An 8,436-nucleotide genomic window follows, 5' to 3' on the forward strand; every position below is an offset into this window, starting at 1 on the left:
TGTACATAGACCGGATTGGTTTGGTTTTTATCAAAACCAAACCAAACCAATTATATCGGTTTGGTTTTATCGGATTTTTTGAGTTTTTCGGATTTTTTGTTAAATAAATACTATTTCAATCTTACTTTATTAAATTTTTTATAAGTAAATATATATTTAGTAAAAATTTAAAAAATTAAAAAATATATGATCTATTAAAATATTCTTATGGGAAAATTTTCTTAGTAAAACATGCTAGTACTATCTTTTTAGTCATCAGACAATAATATTTCGTTGATGTACACTTTTAAGATTAATCGAATTTAATAATTAAACATAAAAATCAATATGATACCTAAATAATGATATGTCCTTTCTAATTTTAAATTATCGAAATACCACTTCAAATTCGAAAAAGATATAAGAATTTAATAGACCTTGAAGTATGAATATGGAAGAACGAAGAGATTAACGTATTTCAATAATACTTGATAAGAAAGTGACCATACAACCCATTATTAAAAGTTAATAAAAATGGAGCACTTTATATTTAACTAAATATTACATCTCATAAGAGAATCACAATTATTTCTAGATATGTTTTTAAAGAAAATTTTATAAAAATTCTTAAAAGTATATATAAAAATAATATATTTATATGTCGGTTTGGTTATGATTTTTTTACTCAATACCAAATCAAATCAAACCAAACCTAATCAGATTTTTTTATCGATTTAGTTTGACTTTTTGGTTTGATGTGATTTTTCGTTTCGATTTATACACCCCTGGTTATACTACTATCGAAATACTAGTAAATGAATAATCTGGAAAAGAACTGGTAATTTGGGGCGATGAGAGTATTAACCTCATCTCTGGTCGGTTCAAACCAATTATCATAGCACTATTAATTAATACTCTTTCCATTTCAATTTGCTTGAGTCTTTTCGGAGTATGAGAATCAAATTGATTTATTTTCAGTGTGAATCCGGACATAAATTCTTTAAATTTTTTGAAATATAATTTCGTATTTTAAAAATCACATAAAAGTATTATAAGTTACGATAGTTAACAATTCAAAATATTTTAAAATTATTTGCAAAAAATATAGTCAAAGAAAATCTTATTTGATTCCAAAAGTAGTAAAGGTTCATTTTTTGAAACGGAGGATGTATCATTTTAAAGTTGACAGAAGTATGTTGTTTCGTAATTGAGTGGCTAAAATTCTTAACTTCTTGTTTCGTATATTGATTCAAATGAAAAACTCTGACTTGTATACACATTGTTTAAACTTATTTCAGAGCATAGTGATGATAGTTGACTTGCTATACGATTAAAAGATGCAACTAAAGAGTACTAGTTACGTACGTTATAAGAAATACAATAATGGTTGTCGACTAAATACTTGTATAGGGTAAAATCGGTCAATTAAATACTCGCATAATGGAGCGACACGTGAAACCAGAGATAGACAAAAAGTGAGACACGTGGGAACTGAGATCGGGGGCAGCAACTTCGGTTGGCACATGAGAGCCCCCGAAGGGAATATTGCTAATGAAGGCAAACGAGTATCTGTCACCCGGTAGCATTCAATGAAGAATATTTTGTAATATTAAATACAAAGTCCGTTATAGAGAATTATGGTATTCATAGCCTGCTGTTACACATTCTTTAATGGTCTCCATTATTGTCATTTAAAAAAGGCTTGATCCTAGGACCTTGTTCTCTGGGTGCAACTATAAATAGATTTCAACAGCTATTGTAGGAAGACGAATTTTGGGCTTTTGCCCCCGAACGGTGCCACGCTGCGTGCGACTGAACTATGCCCTCTTTTTATCTTGTGCATGACCTAGTGAAAAATTTCCATCTTTATATCCAAACTTATATGTTTACTTATAATCGATGTGCATACAACGACGCTGTTCTTCTCTTCCTAGCTCCATTTCTATTTATTATTTTTCTTGCATCATGAGGAGTCTTTGAGCATATATATAGACGTTGCTTGTTTTTGCCTTTTCACTTTTTCTCTTCTTCTTCCTTTTTCCCTCAGTCCTCTTCCATGGCATTTGATATTAATTAATGGAGTATTTGTGGAGTCTGAGCCTGTGGTGTTAACGTATATATCGATCCATGCATGCATGCAGTTTCCTAAATGGTACATGTCCACTGCCCACTGAGGATTAGATCATTTTTGATGAAAACTAATTATGCTGCAGCCTGCATGCATGCAGAAATGCAATTATGCAATCTGTTTTCTCCTTGTTTAAAGGGGACGTCGTAGCTTAGGCGAAGAGGAAATTATAGAAAGCCACAACTTGGGACTAGTGTGGTGTTAGAAGCGTGTCACTATCTCATCACACACTTTTTTATTTGCTTAATTATACTTAGCAATACACTGTTGCCGTTTTTATTTGCTTAATTATACTTAATTAGCAATACACCGTTGCGGTAACGTTGATTCTTTTCTTCATGAATATTTCTTTCATAAATATAGGTGATGGAAGAATTGAATCAAATCTCTATTTACTCTGATATCATGAGGATCAATTGTGCATCTCTCCATTTTCTTTCTTTATGTTTTCTTCTTCATATTTGTTTCAGGCGAAGAGGCAAACAAGTGTATGGTCAATATGAGGCTAGTGCAGAAACGTATCTAAATATGTACGTACGTGTTTTGCGCATGGTCATTCCAGGAATGTAAATTGTGTTTTCTAATGTATTTCCTGACAAAATTATATTAGTGCTGAAAATATAATTCTGTTACGTTTATGGCCAGATCGTCCTGTTTGGTTTCAATACGTAGAACTTCTTACAATTTCTCCTCCTTATCATGTCCTTTTCAAAGTCAGTTATCGCAAAAGCTTACCAGTTCAATCTAATTTAACTATACTGGATTGATTGCATAAATTTTTGAAAAATTAGTATAAATGTAGTTTTTAGTTTTCTTAGATCACTCTTTCATTTTAACGGATGGAATATATAGGCAAAAAGTTGTATTGAACATATATAATCTAATTCATTAGTTATACTAACTTTATTACTCAAATAATATGATCGCTCTTAACTCGGATTTATTGCCAATACAATATGGTTTATGAGTTTAGGGTCGAGCTTCACAGAGAATAACGTAATTCAATTTAAATAATTCCTAAGTCCGATCAAGTTAAAAAGGATAAATAATTATAATTGAGTTTTCTAATTATATATTAACTAACTATTTGAATTAAAAACAACTATGAAGCATGCTAAACAAAAACCTGTAAAAGTCTAGAGAATTTGCAGATGATAAAAAGTTTAGGATAACGAATTTTACTATTATCGGAATAGTTTTGAATTAACTCCGAAAATTTTGCTTGATACGATTTTATCAACTTTGGATATAGAATCATTCGCTAGAATTTTTCAACTACTAACGACGTTAATTCTTAAACTATTTTTCTTAAAATAATTCAAGACAGTAAACCCGTTCAATTTTAGGTTACAGTCGATTCACGATATCCCAGTAAATTCTAAAGTAAGTTAATTAATTCCTTAAAATTAACGCGCAGTATTATTATTCGAATCAATCCTGTAATTTTTTTCAAGAATAAATAAGCAGTAGGACAAAAATAATTGTGAGCTCAAACAATTGAATTCATTAAAAGTCTTAGTCAAATAAATAGAATGTGTATCAAGAATTCAAAAATTACTCTAACAACTGGTTCATCAAAACTCACCCTAGTTAAAAAATCTAGCTACTCAGATTTATACTAAAAATATAATATCCATAGTCAACAACTTCCATCACAAAAGAGAATAAAACAAGTTAGGAAAAACTCTTCGTTCTTCAATTGGAACGGTTTTGATGCTCTCCCAAGCTTCAAGTTGCTTTAAAACCGGTGTCTCTTCTTTTCCAAGTTGAGATTGGTGCGTTGGGGGGAGAAAAAAGAAGTTTTTATACAGTGTAAAAATTACTTCAAAGACCAAAATATCTCTAAAATTAACGCCCAGAAATTATGACTACACGTTGCACGCTCTGACTTTTGCCTTGTCCATATGAGCGCACGCTGATTGCACATTGCAAGGAAAATACGTTGTTTCTCCATTTAGCCAAAGGTGGCATGTGGACCGGTCCAGGCCCGGGATCGATCTGGGACCGCGGGCTAAATGGACCAAACAGGCAAAACGGAGCAGGACCGTTTGGTCCGATTTAGTAGGCCTGGACCGGTCTTGTGGGCCGGTCCTATGATTTGGGCCCGCCAGGCCCGGGACCGTTTAGCCTGTCAGGCCCGGGATCGTTTAGCCCACAGGCCCGGGATCGGCCCGGTCCCTTAGCGGGCCAAACGGTCCCAACGGCTATTTTTTTTTAAAAATATAGCCGTTAGGCTGTCAAAAATAGCCGTTGGCTATTTATAAAATAGTCATTTAACCCTCCCCAACTTTGTTTTAATCCCAAACTTTTTTATAATTACACTTTTTTCCTATTTTCAACTATAAATACCTCATCATTCTTTCATTTTTTCTTACAAAATCATCAATCTATCACAATCTCTCTCTAATTTTCTTCTATAATTGCTACTATTGCTTACTTTATTGTTACAATTTGTGAAATAATTATGAAGTTGGTGAATTAAAGTCTTCAACGATAATTAATTTTCAACAAGTTGTTCGTCAATTCGGTAAACTCGTTCCAACTCTTAAGTTTTAATATTATAATTTTGTTTGTTTTAATACTATATATACACATAGTTTATAAGTCATATTCGATAGTATACATCTTGAGATATACTATATATACATCTTACTATATATATATATAACCTTAAGTATATACTATACTATATATTCGATATATTCAATATATATACATATCTTAAGATGTATATATAGTAAATCGAATATAGCTTATATATCTTAAGATGTATATATAGTAAATCGAATTATATTATATATAGAAGCTTATATATATATCGAATATAGCTTATATATCTTAAGCCGTATATATAGTATAGCATATAATATATTATACAATACTATATATATATATATATATATATATATTAAGATGTATATATAGTATATTTTAAGATGTATACTATCGAATATGGCTTATATACTATGTATATATAATATAGTATATATATATATATATATATATTTTTTAAGATGTATATATAGTATATAAATCGAATATAGCTTATATATCTTTATTACCATTTTTTTTCTCTAACTTTTATAAAAAAAAATTAAAAATATAAAGTATATGTTGGGCCCGTTTAGGCCCGCTTAGGCCCAAGACCGACCCACTTAACCCGGGACCGTTAGTTCGTGGTCCCGGTCCCGAGCCGGTTCCAGCAATAAGCCCGTGAAACCCGGGACCGATTAGGACCGGACCGCATAGGACCGGGCCCGCGAAGCCCACTTAGGCCCGGACCCGGCCCACATGCCACCCTTAACTCTAGCCCTTTCGTCGGTTTGAGCAAATTTTCGTCTCAAAACTTTAAAATTTCTTTGAATCTTCTTTCAACTCCCCTATCAACCAAATCATAAATTAGATATATTTTTTATGAGTTTTAACTTTTAACCACTAAACTACTCAAAGAACAATTAAAAATGGGGTTATAATTAGAGGTGTACATAGATCGGATTGATTCGCTTTTTATCAAAACCAAACCAAACCAATTATATCGGTTTGATTTTATCGGATTTTTCGAGTTTTTTGGATTTTTTGTTAAATAAATACTATATCAATCTTACTTTATTAAATTTTTTATAAGTAAATATATATTTAGTAAAATTTAAAAAAATTAAAAAATATATGATCTATTAAAATATTCTCATGGGAGAATTTTCTTAGTAAAATATGATAGTACTATCTTTTTAGTCGTCAGACAATAATATTTCGTTGATGTACACTTTTAAGGTTAATCGAATTTAATAATTAAACATAAAAATCAATATGATACCTAAATAATGATACGTCCTTTCTAATTTTGAATTATCGAAATATCACTTCAAATTCGAGAAAGATATAAGAGTTTAATAGACCTTAGACGTATGAATATGGAAGAACAAAGAGATTAACGCATTTCAGTAACACTTGATAAGAAAGTGATCATACAACCAATTATTTAAAGTTAATAAAAATGGAGCACTTCATATTTAACTAAATATTACATCCCAGAAGAGAATCACAATTATTTCTAGATATTTTTTTTAAAGAAAATTCTATAAAAATTCTTAAAAGTATATATAAAAATAATATATTTATATGTCGGCTTGGTTATGATTTTTTTACTCAATACCAAACTTAATCGAATTTTTTCATCGATTTGGTTTGACTTTTCGGTTTGGTGTGATTTTTCATTTTGATTTATACACCCCTGGTTATACTACTATCGAAATACTAGTAAATGAATAATCTGGAAAAGAACTTGTAATTTGGGGGCGATGAGAGTATTAGCCTCATCTCTGGTCGGTTCAAACAAATTATCATAGCACTATTAATTAATACTCTTTCCATTTCAATTTGCTTGAGTCTTTTCGGAGTATGAGAATCAAATTGATTTATTTTCAGTGTGAATCCGGACATAAATTCTTTAAATTTTTTGAAATATAATTTCGTATTTAAAAATCACATAAAAGTATTATAAGTTACGATAGTTAACAATTCAAAATATTTTAAAATTATTTGCGAAAATATAGTCAAAGAAAATCTTATTTGATTTCAAAAGTAGTAAAGGTTCATTTTTTGAAACGGAGGATGTATCATTTTAAAGTTGACAGAAGTATGTTGTTTCGTAATTGAGTGGCTAAAATTCTTAACTTCTTGTTTCGTATATTGATTCAAATGAAAAACTCTGACTTGTATACACATTGTTTAAACTTATTTCAGAGCATAGTGATGATAGTTGACTTTCTATATGATTCAAAGATGCAACTAAAGAGTACTAGTTACGTACGTTATAAGAAATACAATAATGGTTGTCGACTAAATCCTTGTATAGGGTAAAATCGGTTCACATTAAATACTCACATAATAGAGCGACACGTGAAATCAGAGATAGACAAAAAGTGAGACACGTGAGAACCGAGATCGGGGGCAGTAGCTTCGGTTGGCATAGGAGAGTCCCCGAAGGGAATATTGCTAATGAAGGCAAACGAGTGTCTGTCACCCGGTAGCATTCAATGAAGAATATTTTGCACTATTAAATACAAAGTCCGTTATAGAGAATTATGGTATTCATAGACTGTCGTTACACATTCTTTAATGGCCTCCATTATTGTCATTTAAGAGAGGCTTGATCCTAGGACCTTGTTCTCTGGGTGCAACTATAAATAGATTTCAACATCTATTGTAGGAAGACGAATTTCCTGACAAACTTATGCTATATACTATTCAAAAGCTCAATAATATTTCATTTCTTGCTTATTAATATTGCCATTACTGCCTTCGGAAGCTCCGCTCCCGGAATCAAACTATTCACTTTCTTATCTCGATTTTAAACCTAAGTCTTGAATTTTTATTTAATTTATTTATCATTTTGGGATCAAATCGATTCGCTTGCCTATAAATAACGTACAAATTCAATTATACCATTTTACGAGTAAACAGTTTGGCGCCCACCGTGGGGCTTAGACAGTTGTGTAATTGAGTTGATCCTTACATCTATTACTAATCTATTTAATTCTTTGTTTCTTAGCGAAAAATCATAAAAAATGGCAGATAACGATGTCAACATCGCACACAACATTGAGGCCCAAGAAAATCTGCCTCAACACGAAGACTCGATCAGTGATACCCGCAACGAGGGGGATGAGGCCACGCCAGTCCATGGCAGGCAATATCCACGACATATTCGGGAGGCAGCTCCTGATGATGCTAAAGACGAGCACGTCGCAGAAATAATAAGAATCCCGAGGGAGCAACAAACGGCTATTATGGGCCATCTCTTGCAACAAGATCAGGTCATGACGGAGTTGAGGCAGGCGTTGTCGGGTGCTTCTAACAACGCGAATGGAAGAGGTCCAGTTCCTCCTGGTGCTCTCACAAACCTAACAACATAAAGGGTTGATAAAAACACCCTGAGGGGCGAAGTCGACTTCGACAGGGCCGAGGGAAACGACAGCGGATCCGGTAACAATAATAAGAATGATCCCTTCAAAACAGAACTCATGCGGTTCATAAGGGAAACAAATGCCCGAATGGATCAGATCCCGGGTGCACCGCCAGTGTTGAAAGGACCAGACTCAAAGAAATACACCCAGCCATTCAAACCAAGTGCGGCACCAGAGTTGATCTCGAAGCGGTTCAAGATGCCAGACGTGCCAAAATATGATGGGACTTCAGATCCTTGGAAGTACATCACCACCTATATAACGTAAGTGAAAGGAAACGATCTATCTCGGCACGATATTGAATCACTCTTGTTATAAAAGTTCGGGGAGACCCTCACGAAAGGGACCCTGACATGGTATTCA

The 8,436-nt window shown here is 32.5% G+C and overlaps 1 long non-coding RNA gene across 1 annotated transcript; it reads left to right on the top strand.

Moving 5' to 3' along the window:
* The first annotated feature begins 1,763 nt into the window (after window positions 1-1,763).
* Window positions 1,764-2,751, top strand: LOC138900769 (uncharacterized). Its single transcript, XR_011412038.1, has 2 exons — window positions 1,764-2,131; window positions 2,578-2,751. It is a non-coding gene; the product is annotated as an uncharacterized lncRNA (long non-coding RNA).
* The last annotated feature ends 5,685 nt before the right edge of the window (window positions 2,752-8,436 follow it).

This window comes from Nicotiana tomentosiformis, chromosome 11 (genome assembly GCF_000390325.3).
Source record: "Nicotiana tomentosiformis chromosome 11, ASM39032v3, whole genome shotgun sequence".
NCBI lineage: Eukaryota > Viridiplantae > Streptophyta > Magnoliopsida > Solanales > Solanaceae > Nicotiana > Nicotiana tomentosiformis.